Source organism: Schistocerca americana, chromosome 2 (genome assembly GCF_021461395.2).
Source record: "Schistocerca americana isolate TAMUIC-IGC-003095 chromosome 2, iqSchAmer2.1, whole genome shotgun sequence".
Taxonomy (NCBI): domain Eukaryota; kingdom Metazoa; phylum Arthropoda; class Insecta; order Orthoptera; family Acrididae; genus Schistocerca; species Schistocerca americana.
The window spans coordinates 744,614,505-744,629,820 of NC_060120.1; the positions used below are offsets into that span (position 1 = coordinate 744,614,505).

Below are 15,316 nucleotides of genomic sequence, written 5' to 3' on the forward strand. Positions count from 1 at the left end.
GTGGAATATACCAAGGAGACTCATTAAGTCCTTTCTGGTTCTGCCTTGCTCTGAACCCACTATCCAACATGCTAAATAATACAAATTATGGAAACAATATTACTGGAACATACCCACACAAAATAACACATTTGCTATACATGGATGATCTAAAACTACTGGCAGCAACAAATCAACAACTCAACCAATTACTAAAGATAACAGAAGTATTCAGCAATGATATAAATATGGCTTTTGGAACAGACAAATGTAAGAAAAATAGCATAGTCAAGGGAAAACACACTAAACAAGAAGATCACTTATTGGATAACCACAGCGACTGCATAGAAGCGATGGAAAAAACAGATGCCTATAAATATCTAGGATACAGACAAAAAATAGGAATAGATAATACAAATATTAAAGAAGAACTAAAAGAAAAATATACACAAAGACTAACAAAAATACTGAAAACAGAATTGACAGCAAGAAACAAGACAAAAGCTATAAATACTTATGCTATACCAATATTGACCTACTCATTTGGAGTAGTGAAATTGAGTAACACAGACCTAGAAGCACTCAATACACTTACACGATCACAATACCACAAATATAGAATACATCACATACATTCAGCAACAGAAAGATTCACATTAAGCAGAAAGGAAGGAGGAAGGGGATTTATCGACATAAAAAACCTACATTATGGACAGGTAGACAATTTAAGAAAATTCTTTATAGAACAAGCAGAAACTAGCAAAATACACAAAGCAATCACTCATATAAATACATCGGCTACACCACTGCAATTTCATAACCACTTCTACAACCCTTTAGATCACATAACATCAACAGATATGAAGAAAGTAAATTGGAAAAAGAAAACACTACATGGCAAGCACCCGTATCACCTAACACAGCCACACATCAATCAAGACGCATCCGACACGTGGCTAAGAAAAGGCAATATATACAGTGAGACGGAAGGATTCACGATTGCAATACAGGATCAAACAATAAACACCAGATATTACAGCAAGCATATTATTGAAGATCCCAATACCACAACAGATAAATGCCGACTTTGCAAACAACAAATAGAAACAGTATATCACATCACAAGCGGATGTACAATACTAGCAAATACAGAATACCCCAGAAGACATGACAATGTAGCAAAAATAATACATCAACAGCTTGCCATAAAACATAAACTTATAAAACAACATGTTCCCACATACAAGTATGCACCACAAAATGTACTGGAGAACGATGAATACAATACTGGAACAGAACCACTATAACAGATAAAACACCACCACATAACAAACCTGACATCATACTCACCAATAAAAAGAAGAAATTAACACAACTAATCAAAATATCCATACCCAATACAACAAATATACAAAACAAAACAGGAGAAAAAATTGAAAAATACATCCAACTGGTTGAGGAAGTCAAGGACATGTGGCATCAGGATAAAGGTGACATTATACCAATTATACTATCAACTACAGGAGTCATACCACACAATATCCACCAGTACATCAATGCAATACAGCTACATCCAAACTTATATATACAACTACAGAAATCTGTAATTATTGACACTTGTTCAATTACCCGAAAGTTCCTAAACGCAATGTAACATATACCGTACAGATAAAAGGAAGTCACGCTTGATCAAGGTCCGCGTCACCTTCCATTTTTAACCAGACATAATGTCTGAGACAAGAAGGAAATAATAATAATAATAATAATAATAATCAGTGGCATGAAATTTTAATCTTAATATAATATTATTGATTTAATGGTTTGATTTATGGATCCATTTTCATCTACAGTTGCACAATGTGAAAGAGTTATTTGGATTTTTATGTTAATATTAACAGTTTTACATATAATATACCTGTGTACATAATAACACACATTAATATATTAATTAATGATGAATGCTTAAATAAATGTTGTTCCGCTGTGTACAGAGAGATAATATACAAATGTCCTTTTGTATGAGACCACACTGGGTTAACATAGAAAAATTTATTTTTGTAGGTATTCATTTACTGTGTAAAAGCAGTGATCAACCAAGTACGACTTCAATTTAGATTTGAAGTGGCAAATGTTTTGTGTATGTTTAATGGTATCTGGTAAGGCATTGTGTAGTTTGATATACAATATGGATAAGACTGTTTTGAAATAACTTTGTGTTGGTGCTTTGAACATGTACATCCAATTTTTTTCTTGTATCATAGCTGTGTATTGTGTGATTTTGAGTGATGAATGGTCTTTTTGTATGCAAGTTTTGCTTTAAATACATTACATTTTCAAGTAAATATATATGCAAGGAAGTGGCAGGATCATCCTTTTTTGAAACATGTTGTACATGATTTGCGATTATCTACCCCTTCCATTATCCTTATTATTTGTTTTGAATTTTGAATGTTTTGACAGCAACCCCAGAATTTCCCCAGATCATAATCCCATTCTGGAGGTGAGAGTGTAAAACTGCATAATGTAGACATTGAAGAGAGTTGTAGCTGGTACAATTCTTTAATGTATGTAACACAAAACAAGTAGTACTTAATCTTTTGTTCATTTGCTCAATATGTGCTTTCCATTTAAAGTTGTCTTGTAGATGAAGTCCAAGGAATTTGGTACAGGCTGTTTTGGTAATTGTCTGTCCGTGTAGTTCTAGATTGGGTGACATCAGATTTTTTTGTTTGTGTTGTGTGTATATCCATAGCTACAGTTTTTCCAGTGTTTATTATTAAGTTATTATTATCAAACTAACATGTTAGTCTGTCAGTGGCTTCTCATATGTTTTTTACAAGAGTTTCTTCTGAGTTTCCTGTAATTAGAACACTCGTATCATCTGCAAATTGAAATATTTTACTGTTGTCATTGCTTATGTTTAGGTCATTTACATAGAGTAAGAACAGAACAGGACCCATTACTGATCCTTGTGGCACTCCATATTTAACAGTTAGTAGCTTGGAATTGTATTTCCTAATGACATTATCCCTTTCCTGATCTATTTCCACATATTGTTCCCTGTCCTTAAGATAGATTTTCTAGCTTGTGTAGCAATTTGTCATGATTTATGGTGTCAAATGCCTTTGACAAATCAAAAATATGCCCATGGGAAGTTTTTTTGCTGTCTAATGCTACCAGTGCCCCTAACAGAAAGGAGTGACCTGCTTATTTGGTTGAACGGTTTGCTCTAAATCCATTCTGAGATTCCGACAGAATGCTATTATCCTCTAAGAAGTCTGTTGGTCTCTTATTGAAGAGCCTTTCTAATATTTTTGAGAAAACAGACAGAAGTGCCAATGGTCTGTAGTTGGAAATATCATCTTTGTTTTCTTTCTTGTATAATGGCTTAACTTTTGCTATTTTCAAACATGAAGGAAAAGTTCCTGTAGCAAAAGATAGGTTACATAGGTGAGTTAAGGGCTCAGTGATAAAGACCCCACATTTCTTTATAATGAAATTATGTATATCATCTGCACCCAGAGTGTGTTTCAATTTGAGACTTTTTATTGTAACCTGTACATATTCTACATTTTTTGGGTACAGAAACATTGATTTGCTTGAGACTTTTTTCCCTGTTTCTGTACGCTGTTTTCTATTGGAGTAGTTTCTCTGTTACATTTATAAAATAATTATTAAACATATTAGCTACTATCCATCATTTTGATTTGCAGCTCCTTGTATTGGCTGTGTTTACAGTTAAAATTGTTGAATGTGAGGTCCACCAGTTATGCAAAACACCGTTTTTCTCAGTACCCAAACATGTTTCGGCACCACTGTGCCATCATCAGTGGGTTTTCGTTTATGTTTATTCTGCAATGTGAACATTTTTGTTAAATGATTATAAAATTATGTGCATTTTTGGTTCAAACAACAGATAGTTTCTTTTGTAAATGCCTTTACATTTGGTGTGCATGAATTTTCTGAATCACTTGTGTGTTAATTACTACAGCTAGCTTGTCATCTGCAACCAAATGATGTTGATGAGAAAATTTTTTTGGTGGGAGTTAACCTATCTTCTAGAATGTAATTCAGTTTTTCGCGATGTTTTCGTGCCTATATTCGTTTTTACTTAAGTTTTTGTGTGGCAAGTACTTCCATTCTCCATATAATGCTGAGGTGTTGTGATGCACACATAACTATAACAAGCATTTTTCACAAATAACGTAGTAAAACACTTTCCACTTCACCAGAACAGACTGTGATTGTGGTTTGTTATATGTCTCAGCCCAGTCAGTCATCCAACAGTATTAGCTACTTCCTGTGGGTTATTAATGTTTTCTAAGCCAGCCTTTAATACAATATTATTAACTCTATTTTTGTAAGTTTCAGTTTCTTTCTTTACAACTTGCCAGATTGCTTTGGTTCTATTTGAAGCCTCTTCTATGTATTTGTCATTGTCTCATTTCTTTGTCTCCTTTATTATTTTATTTAAGATAGAATTATATTTTTTGAAGTAACTATTAAACTCCTGAGCTGTGTTGTAGCTCTTCCAATATTGTGTAGGTACCATTTTCTAGCACAAGATTATTATCTGGAAATCATGCTAGAAATGTCTGATAAAGAAGGAAAGAAGTGTTGTGGAACTAAAATTTCAAAATTTTCATTTTAATGAGAAACTAAGAATGAAAAGATGCTGGCAGATACCCTAGCAGTTGGCTTGCTTCTTTAGTATTAGAAGTTCTCTGCCTGGAAATGAAACCAGATGATAACAGCAGTCTTGAGTACCTCATCCTCTTCAAACTCCTGTCATTAAGTCATTGTTTCAAGTGCAAGGAGAGGTATGAGGGGTTCTCAGTAAGCAATAAAGTACTTTTTTTGTCTCAGGCAATTTCAGTTGAAAATATGCAGAGTATGTGCTTGGACATTGTGAATTATTCTTTCTTTACCCCAATAGTTTCGTGAAGTTCCAGCAGGTGGCAGCACTATACGTAGCCTACAAAATGGCGTCTAACAAGAGATTTAGTTAAAACAGTGAGCTGTTATCGAGTTTCTTTTGGCGGAAAACCAGAACATCACATATATTCGTAGGCACTTGCAGAAGTCTACAGAGACTTGGCAGTGAACTAAAGCGAGGCAAGTTGGTGGGAGAGGTGCCTGTCATCACAACAAAGTCATGGAAACATGTCTGATCTCCATTGTGGTGTCTGGCCACACACAGCTATGGCTCCTGCATCATTAGAACTTGTGACACACTCATTCTAGGTGACTGATGGATCACAATGGAACACATCACTGTACAGTTGGACATATCTGTAGTGGTGCTGACACACCTGTCACCAGTTGGGGTACTCAAATGTGTGTGCCTGCTGGATTCCTTGCCTCCTAACAGAAGACCATAAAGAGCAATGAAGGAGCATGTGTGTGGCATTGCTTGTACTTTAGAAGGCTGATCATGACAATTTTTTGTCATACATCATCACATGTGATGAAACAAGGGTGTATCACTTTGAGCTGGAAACAAAATGGCAATCCTTGGAGTCTCACCACATCAGCTTCTCTGAAGATGAAGTGGAAAGCTGCACCTTCAGCTGGTAAAGTCATGGTGACAGTCTTCTGGGACTCTGAAGGGGTTATCATGTTTAATGTTTAATGTCCCCCCCTCATGGTGCAACAATCCACTGTGTAGTTTGTTGTGCTATCCTCAGCAAATTGAAGAAATGACTTCAGTGTTTTCATTGCCACAAAAATTAAAATGATCTACTCCTTCTCCATGGCAATACAAGGCCTGTCACGAGTCTGTGCAGACAAGGGGAGCTCACAAAACTTTATTGGACTGTTGTTCTGCATCCACTCTACAACCTGATTCTCTCACCTTCAGACTTTCATCTGTTTGGTCGAATGAAAGCTGCACTCCACGAGAAGCAGCAATTATTGAGCATATATTCATGACTTTAGTGTTTGAAAAATACTCAATAAAAATACTGAAACTTTTCCATGGCATGGACAGTGTCACGTGGGCACTTGTTGTCATAGAAGTGGTCTATCCTGGATGACAGTTCCTGAATAACATATTTTAAATTGGAAATCTAACTTTGGGAGTGTTTAGTAGGATATCTAAAAAATGTTATTCACAAACTGTCATAGAGGATAGACGACTTCTACTACAATTGTAATCACTGACTCACATTCCTTGAATTCAACCAAAAGAATACTCTTGTGGGTAAGGCTTACACACTACACACAACTCAAGCACAAAGATTTACTGTTTTTCTAACACAAATACACATTCATAACTGAGCATGAAAACTGAGAGTAACTTCAAAGGTAATCCTTATACCAGAGGTAACACACAGTATAGTTAGTTGCTACATCAGTTATTCCCTTATTCTCTCTCAACTCGCCTCCTCCCCCCTCCATGTGTCCCACCCCCTATCGTACAGACCACAAAGAAATTTAAAATTTATTTGCTGGATGGCTCTTGTGCAGACTTTTGGCCATGTCACATTTGCAGCTGTTGGATGCAGTGACTGTACAGCTGCTGGCTGATTGAGGGTTTCTGGCAACATGTCATGTCTGCACTGATGTCTCCAGGTGTGTGAAGCTTGTGGCAGTCTTGGTGGCATGATGTCTTTTACGGGTGAATTTGAGACCCATGCTGCCTTGACATGCTTGAAAGACTTCTGTGGTTTTGCCATTTTGGAAATACCAATGGTGTGGTCTCCCCACTGCAGCACCAAGAAGGAAGCAGTCCACAGTGGTTGGAGCAGTGATTTGATGATCTGTGTTGGAGCATCATGTGAGAATAATCTTACAAAGCTTTGTGGACAAAGTAGGGTGCTCACTATGGCACAAAACAGACAGGTGACAGACCTTGGCTATGTCGTCTTAGATTTGCTGTAACAACTGCGGCAGTGCCACTGCAGATGGCAGTGGTGCAAATGTGAGATAGTCTGCAGTTATGCATAACATCTTCCAATATGCCATTTCTGCTAATTATGCTAGTGTGTCTGGCTTGTACACTACATGAGGCCCCGAAAGGAACAAGGGTAGGACCTCTGTCCTTTCTTGTGGTGGCACACGAGAGCTGTCTTCAGAGTTCAGTACCAGCCTTCTACCATTCTCTCAGTTGTGGAATGGTAGGTTGTCATATGATGACACTGAATATTGCGTAAGTTAGACAATTCTTGGAATGAAACAGTTTTCAGTTATTAGCTCGCATTTGTAGTGATGGGTACTGAATCAGGCTATAGAGGTGGTGATAAGCCTGTGATATTGTCTCAGCAAAAATGTCTGCAATGAGTGAAGCTTCTGCCCATCAGGTACATCAGTCTACCACTGTGGATAGATATCTGTAGCTGTGTGCAGGTGAAAGGAGACATAAGTGGTCGATATGGACGTGGGAGAATCTTGCTGTAGAGCCTTGAAGCTGTCCAATGGGTAGTGGGTGCACATCATCCCACTTCGCATTGCTGGCATTAAATACATGAGTGTACCCATGTAAGGACCTCTATTTTAATGAATGGTGACACTAAATGGTCGGTCAGTAGCTTGACAGTCATGTTTGCTCTTGGATGTGACAAATTGTGAACACTGTTGAAGGCTGCTTTGCACCATTTTGGCAAAATGTTGGACCTTTACTTCTGCCAGTAGACATTGCACCATAGTGTTACTGTGGTCTCTGGCACTTGGTTTTGTGTGAGTCAGCCTCCTTGGAGGGGTCATCCAATAAATGCTGTAGTTGTGGACCTGCAGTCTGAGCTGTGACAAGTGTTTGGCAAACACAGATATGCAAAAAGTAATTGGATGTGATGTTTTCTTCTCCTCTTATGTGGCACATATGTCATAAATCAGGTGACAAACTCTGCCTGAGCTATCACAAAGGTGAACACTTGTCGCTGGTGTTACAGAAAATGAAGACTATCAGTTTGTGGCCTGTGAAAATTATCACAGAGCAAGTATCAATTTGTGGGCAGAAATATATAACAGCTTCATAAACTGTGAGTAGTTTTACCACATGCACTCCACAGCTGCTGCACTTGTTGCAACACTTTTTAAGAAAAATAGCTGTTGCCAATGTTGCTAGACTTGTTGGAGTAGGCTGCACCTGTCACTGTTTAGTTATTGTCTACAACTCTTTCCAGGGGCATAGTTAGTACTGGATGAGTGAGGACTGCTACACTTTGTAGAATCACCTGAAGTTCACAGAAAGCTTTCTCCATCTCTATGGACCATTAACTCCATAAGACAGTCTGCTAGTTTATATTTGTTTTTTGGCTTCAGGCCAGAGTGTCATACATCCAATAATACAACATAAAAAATAATACATTTCAGATCTATTTACTATTTTTCAAGAGCAGCTTTATGCAGTTACATGAAAACTGTTTCCAGTGAATTTATTTATTTGTCTATTTATTTCTTTTTTCACCAATGTTGCAAAGGGCTTGAGTCTTTTACGTGTTTGGTAATAAAGTTGCTGAAGATAAAAAAAAGAAAAACTGAGCACTGCCACAATATAGTTTTTGTTTCTAGCGGAAAATTACAGCTAATGAGCTTCATAAGTAAAATTTCTGCTTATGTTTCTCTACAACTAACACTGATTATAGGTCAACATTACAAAACAGTATTAGGTCTTATTTAAAAGAAAACAATACTGTCTTGACATTCTATATTTTCTTTGAAACACTATAAATAAATAAAAAAATTAATATACCTTCTGTCTTACATTACACGAGAGAGAAAAACTGATAAAACAGTTATTATTTTACAGAAACATTATTCCTTTCTTATTTATGAACAATTCTTCCAAAAGCTATGTCCCCTTCATTTTATCAAAAATATTTTCTTTTCTTTGTCAGAGATTGATGTTCACAAAGATATTATTTGTCTTTATTTTTTTCACAGGCTCTTAGTAATTATTTTGCTAGCTTACACGATTATTCACATACTGCCATCTGTCAGCCAACAGCTACTCTCTGTCCTCCAAGCTGCCTCTCACAGTCACAATTGTTTCCAACACAAGGCACCACCAGAAATCTTATCATTTAGCCTGCGCGAATTGCGCAGTTTGTAAAAGAAAACAGAGAAGTAAATGAGCTGCAAGGCAGCTGTAATTGGTGATTTATTTGTCACAACTGGTTTCACTGCATTAAAACAGCATTCTCAGGTGCAAACAGTATCACATTAGCACACCAAGATACCCCCAATGTTCACAGTAAAAAATCAAACCCCTGAAGAAGCAAAGTCATCAAAATAAATAAGACAGGAGATTGGGGCAAATAGTGTGCTGGCATACATGTGGTGCTTGCATACAGCACAGAAGGTGGTCAGGTGTGTACATGCACTACTGGTGCACCACCACACTATTCACCCCGTGTCCTGTTTTATTTATTTTGGCGAATTTGCCTCTTCAGATTTTTACTTTTTGACTTAAGGACATTGGGAGCATCTTGGTACTCTAATTTGAAACTGTTTTTACCCGAGGATGTTGTTTTAATGGAGCAAAACTGGTTGTGACAATAAAGAAATCGCCAATTACAATGGTCTTGCAGTTATTTTACTGCCATTCATTATGAAGTTAAATGGTTGTGGCCACCCACATTACTAAGTTCTGTGAGAAAATAGAGAATATATAGTGAATATCGACATACCAAAATTTGCTCTTGTGGATGCAGAGGAAAAAATCGAAGCCTGTTAGCATGAAGGGGGAAAAAAGTAATTGTGAGTGAACAATACTGGTCCATTACATTGGCCTACCCTTCAAACAAGCTACAAGTGTTCCCTTCTAATGCATATACAACCTCATTTGTTTCCATCAGGTTGATTATGTAAATATTATTACCCTTTTTGAAAAATGTGTAAGTTACGTATGTATTTTGCTGTTTGACTGAATTTGCAAAAAGATCAGAGGTTTAATTTGCTAAGATTATCATTATTCATTGCTATATAGGAAGCCTTTTTCTCTGCTCCTACATAGAGAGCTAGCGCGTATTTTCCAGTTCTTTGTGGATGCTCAGGTACCATATACTAGATTAACAGTTAGTGTTACTGACATTCAGAATAATGATGCATACATTGGTTAGGGAATACATTTGCTCTTTCATTATGCAATCAAAATAAGTTATTCTGTTGGAACTATAATTTCCTACTTAATATCATATCTTGCCACACTGTTTATGGTGTTTTACTGAATATCCATTATCCAACTTATACCACAAAAAAAGTGAGAATTTAAGGAGATGGGACCTGGATAAACTGACTAAACCGGAGGTTGTACAGAGTTTCAGGGAGAGAATAAGGGGACAATTGACAGAAATGCTGGAAAGAAATACAGTAGAAGCAGAATGGGTAGCTTTGAGGGATGAAGTAGTGAAGCCAGCAGAGGATCAAGTAGGTAGAAAGACGAGGGCTAGTAGAAATCCTTAGGTAACAGAAGAAACATTGAATTTAATTGATGAAAGGAGAAAATATAAAAATGCAGTAAATGAAGCAGGCAAAAAGGAATACAAACGTCTCAAAAATGAGATCGACAGGAAGTGCAAAATGGCTAAGCAGGGATGGCTAGAGGACAAATGTAAGGATGTAGAGGCTTATCTCACTAGGGGTAAGATAGATACTGCCTACAGGAAAATTAGAGAGATCTTGGGAGAGCCAGTCCTGACAAAACTCTACCATCTGGTGAGCAAGATGTGTGAGACAGCCGAAATACCCTCAGCCTTCAAGAAGAATATAATAATTCCAATCTCAAAGAAAGCAGGTGTTGACAGACGTGAAAATTACCGAACTATCAGTTTAAAAAGTCACAGCTGCAAAATACTAACGCGAATTCTTTACTGACAAATGGAAAAGCTAGTAGAAACCGACCTTGGGGAAGATCAGTTTGGATTCTGTAGAAATATTGGAACATGTGAGGCAATACTGACCCTACGACTTATCTTAGCAGCTAGATTAAGGAAACGCAAACCTGCGTTTCTAGCATTTGTAGATTTAGAGAAAGCTTTTAACAGTGTTGAGTGGAATACTCTCTTTCAAATTCTGAGGGTGGCAGGGGTAAAATACAGGGAGCAAAAGGCTATTTACAATTTGTACAGAAACCAGTGGCAGTTATAAGAGTCGAGGGACATGAAAGGGAAGCAGTGGTTGGGAAGGGAGTGAGACAGGGTTGTAGCCTATCCCCGATGTTATTCAATCTGTATATTGAGCAAGCAGTGAAGGAAACAAAAGAAAAATTCTGAGTAGGTATTAAAATCCAGGGAGAAGAAATAAAAACTTTGAGGTTCGCCGATGACATAGTAATTCTGGCAGAGACAGCAAAGGACTTGGAAGAGCAGTTGAAAGGAATGGATAGTGTCTTGAAAGGAGGATATAAGATGAACATCAACAAAAGCAAAATGAGGATAATGGAATGTAGTCGAATTAAGTCGGGTGATGCTGAGGGAATTAAATTAGGAAATGGGACACTTGAAGTAGTAAAGGAGTTTTGCTATTTGTGGAGCACAATCGCTGATGATGGTCGAAGTAGAGAGGATATAAAATGTAGACTGGCAATGACAAGAAAAGCGTTTCTGAAGAAGAGAAATTTGTTAACATCGAGAATAGATTTAAGTGTAAGGAAGTCGTTTCTGAAAGTATTTGTTTGGAGTGTAGCCATGCATGGAAGTGAAACATGGACAATAAATAGTTTGGACAAGAAGAGAATAGAAGCTTTCGAAATGTGGTGCTACAGAAGAATGTTGAAGATTAGATGGGTAGATCACATAACTAATGAGGAGGTATTGAATAGGATTGGGGAGAAGAGGAGTTTGTGGCACAACGTGACTAGAAGAAAGGATCGGTTGGTAGTACACATTCTGAGGCATCAAGGGATCACAAATTTAGTATTGGCGGGCAGTGTGGAGGGTAAAAATCAAAGAGGGAGATCAAGAGATGACTACACTAAACAGATTCAGAAGGATGTAGGTTGCAGTAGGTACTGGGAGATGAAGCAGCTTGCACAGGACAGAGTAGCGTGGAGAGCTGCATCAAACCAGTCTCAGGACTGAAGACAACAACAACAACAACAATAACAACAACACAAGTGAAGACTACGCAGGACCCACTGAAAGAAAATACAGATACCTGCTTACTTCCAAATCAGGTACTCTTGGCTATCCCCAATAGCTCCACCTACCTCATTTATCCTAGAAACCTAAAAAGAATAACCCTATATGGTACTTATAGCCATACTCTCTCTTGACCCTTGTTTTTCTATTGCCATGATTGATATGTTACACCTGTCATCCTCCATTTGTGCAAGCTCAAATGGAAGATGTTTCCTTGCAGCCATGACAGTGAGGATTCCATCAGCAGATAACATAGATGTAATCTTGTCTGGGTCAGCGTCATAGGGGAGTTTGTGGCTGTGAGTGAACTGTCTAGGAAGAGATCCTTCATCAGCCTGCATTCTCCATACTATCCTTCATTGGTAAGAAAGTCACCAGCACATCCTCCAGTTGAAATTGCTGCATATTGAGGCAAACCGTGAAAGTGTCACTCTCGTCCAATGTATCTGATGCACTGACATTGTCTTCGGTGGTATGTAAATTGGTGTCTAAGTGGATCACAGCATTGTCAACTATACTGGGGGTATCGTGTAGGATCCACACAGGCTTGAGACATTCACTTTAACATCTGTCAGTTTTCCATAGAGTAGAATATCAAAAACCCAGATTTCTCACCTCTCGTGAGCAGTCACCTTATCATTATGCTAGCTGAGCATGCTTCATGTCCAGACCAAACTCCCATGTGTTGTCAACTATGAGTCTGAAGGAACATTATATCGTACCCCTGACCAACACAGGCATTGCAGTATTGTATCAAGGTGTTGTCACTTTGTTTTATCATTCTTTGGGGGCCGGAATAGGATGGTTCCCTCAGCATAACATCATTTGAGTCTTTTAGGGGTTTATGAAAGGATTTTGTGTGGTATGTGTGTCTGCAAGGGTGGTATCCTGAGGTGTGCGATGTGCAGATTGACCTTGCAGATGATGTAGGGAGTTCCATGTCCATTGGCAGTTGCATTCATGACACAAAGTCTGCCAGTAGTGTAAGAGGTTCACTATTCAGGAGTTGTGGAGGGCTCTTATACACCGGACACATGTCCAAGAGCATACACAGCGGATATTCCATCCAACCACCTCTGTGACACATGACCAATATTTTAAGTATGTGGTGCCAGTGCTCCACTAAACAATTGCTTTGATGGTTGCAGGCTGTGGTTTGGAGCCCCTGAATACCACACAAATTGCAGTGTTTGGTGGAGAGTGCGGATTCAAATTGGCGGACTTGATGAGTCGTGATACAGTAAGGGCAACCAAAAAGAATCTGTAAGGGAACAAATGCCTTCTCCATGGATTCTGCCATGACATCTGAATGTGGCATGGCTTCCACACAATGAACAACACAATGGATGACACAACTGACAGCTGAAAAATGTAGTGGAAGCCACCTGATTCAGGGAGTGGTCACAAACAGATCCAGGTGCACATGCTGGAAGTGACCCTCAAGTATCGAATAGTGGCTGTGTTCCAGCTGTGCATTCCAGCCTATGTTAGAGGGTTTGCAGGCTGTACAAGCTTTGATACAAGGCGTTCAATCACATTTGATATTCAGTCATACAAAATGGTTCATGATCAGTTTTCGGATGGACACATGCATGGATGTGACAACTGTGCAGTCAGTAGAAAATAGCCTTCCTTGTAATGAGTTGGACAAGGAATCTTAAGTGCTCTGTGACACATCACACATGACTTATGTTGACAAACCAGGAATTGTGTGACATTCGATTTGGAAGTCGGTTGTGATGTTGCATAGTTGGTCTAGTAATTGTGTGTCCTATAGTTGTCTGGACCAGCTTGTTGTAACGAATATCTACTGAAAGTGCATTGATCCATGAGAGGGAGTGTCTGTGACGCCATTGTCTGCACTGTGAAGAAGTCATACATAGGTCAAAAATGGTGCAATGCAATCTAGATATCGAAAATGCCGTGAGCAGCATCCAGTTCATAGGTTGCAGATGTTGTCAGTTAATGGTCGTTGATCAGTGTTGATGGGAAGTGGTCTGCCAGGATGTCGTCTTTTAAATGGCATGCTGGTTCATACACTGTGCATAATTCCCTATTATATGCCAACCCCTTGAGCTAAAATTGGTCACGCAAATGCAACTTGCACACATGTCTGTAGTCTCAGATAACTGAAAGGAGTGTGGTTTCGGTTATCAGTTCAGCTGTGTCAGCCATACTAGGTTGGCCCATGGTTTTTTACCCTGCAATGAACCCCCCCCCCCCTTCCACTATTGCCCTATTGTAGCTGCGGGACTCTCCCCCATGGTGAACCACATTTTGCTGTGTCGTCCCCATCTTTTGGTCTTTCGTACTAAATACACCCTCCCATCTTCCTTGTCCTGGGTTTTAGTGGACAGCCCTCACTTGGTTACGCCCGCCCTTGGGTTTCTTTGCGAAAGTGGTTTGTCCTCCAATGTTAACCTGAATTTCCTTCTGGAATTAGAGACCCTCAGTTAGCATAGGTGTTGGTTATGGAGGTCTTGAGCTTGCCTTCACACTGGCTGGTTCTCCTGCCCCTTTTCCATACATTTTGTCTGATCTTTTGTGCCATTTTGTTTCCACTTTTCTTGTGTCTTCTCCCCATGGTGTCATCCCTGTTCTCTTGATCATGATATGATATTGGGATCAGGAAAGGTTGGCAGCATTGCTGGTGTCCCATAGTGAGAAGCATCTCTGGGGCAACCCTAGTCTCACAGTCCCCCCTCCCTGCCTCCCTCCCCCCCCCCCCCCTCCCTCCTGTTCTCAACAAACCAACCAAATCTTTCATTCTTGAATCTCAAATTTTCCTCTGGACTAGTTTTTCTCCTATTTGGCTTATTCCTTCTTTTGTTTTGTTCTATTACATGCAGTCTTTTTTTATTGTTAGGCAAGTCAGCTACATACTTTTTTAAATCATACCCACTGTATAGCCCTAATTTTTGTTGTGGCATGGGGTCTTTACTAACTAGTGCATTGAGAAGTCAAATTTCTTTCGCCTCAAATGATCTTTGATGAAGATTGAAAAATTTCTTAATTTGCCTATCCATTTTATCATCATCATGTGAATCCTTAACAATACTCATTCTCTTACCTAATGTTTTGGAAAATCTGCTTTCTGATTAAATTTCGTTTAGTAATCTATAGCTTATTTTCTAATTTTTGCATTAACCATTTTTGTTTATTGTTTTCTTAACCTCTCTAAGTTCTGCCCATTTTATTGTTTCGAGGGTTGGTTCTCCCTCAGTACACTCTTATATAGTTCCCTTTGGTGCTATCCC

At 38.6% G+C, this 15,316-nt stretch overlaps 1 protein-coding gene across 1 annotated transcript in view; it reads left to right on the top strand.

The window, feature by feature from the left end:
• LOC124595271 (fat-like cadherin-related tumor suppressor homolog) overlaps positions 1-15,316 on the top strand; it is a 328,958-nt gene that overhangs the window by 238,972 nt on the left and 74,670 nt on the right. The window lies entirely within an intron of this gene.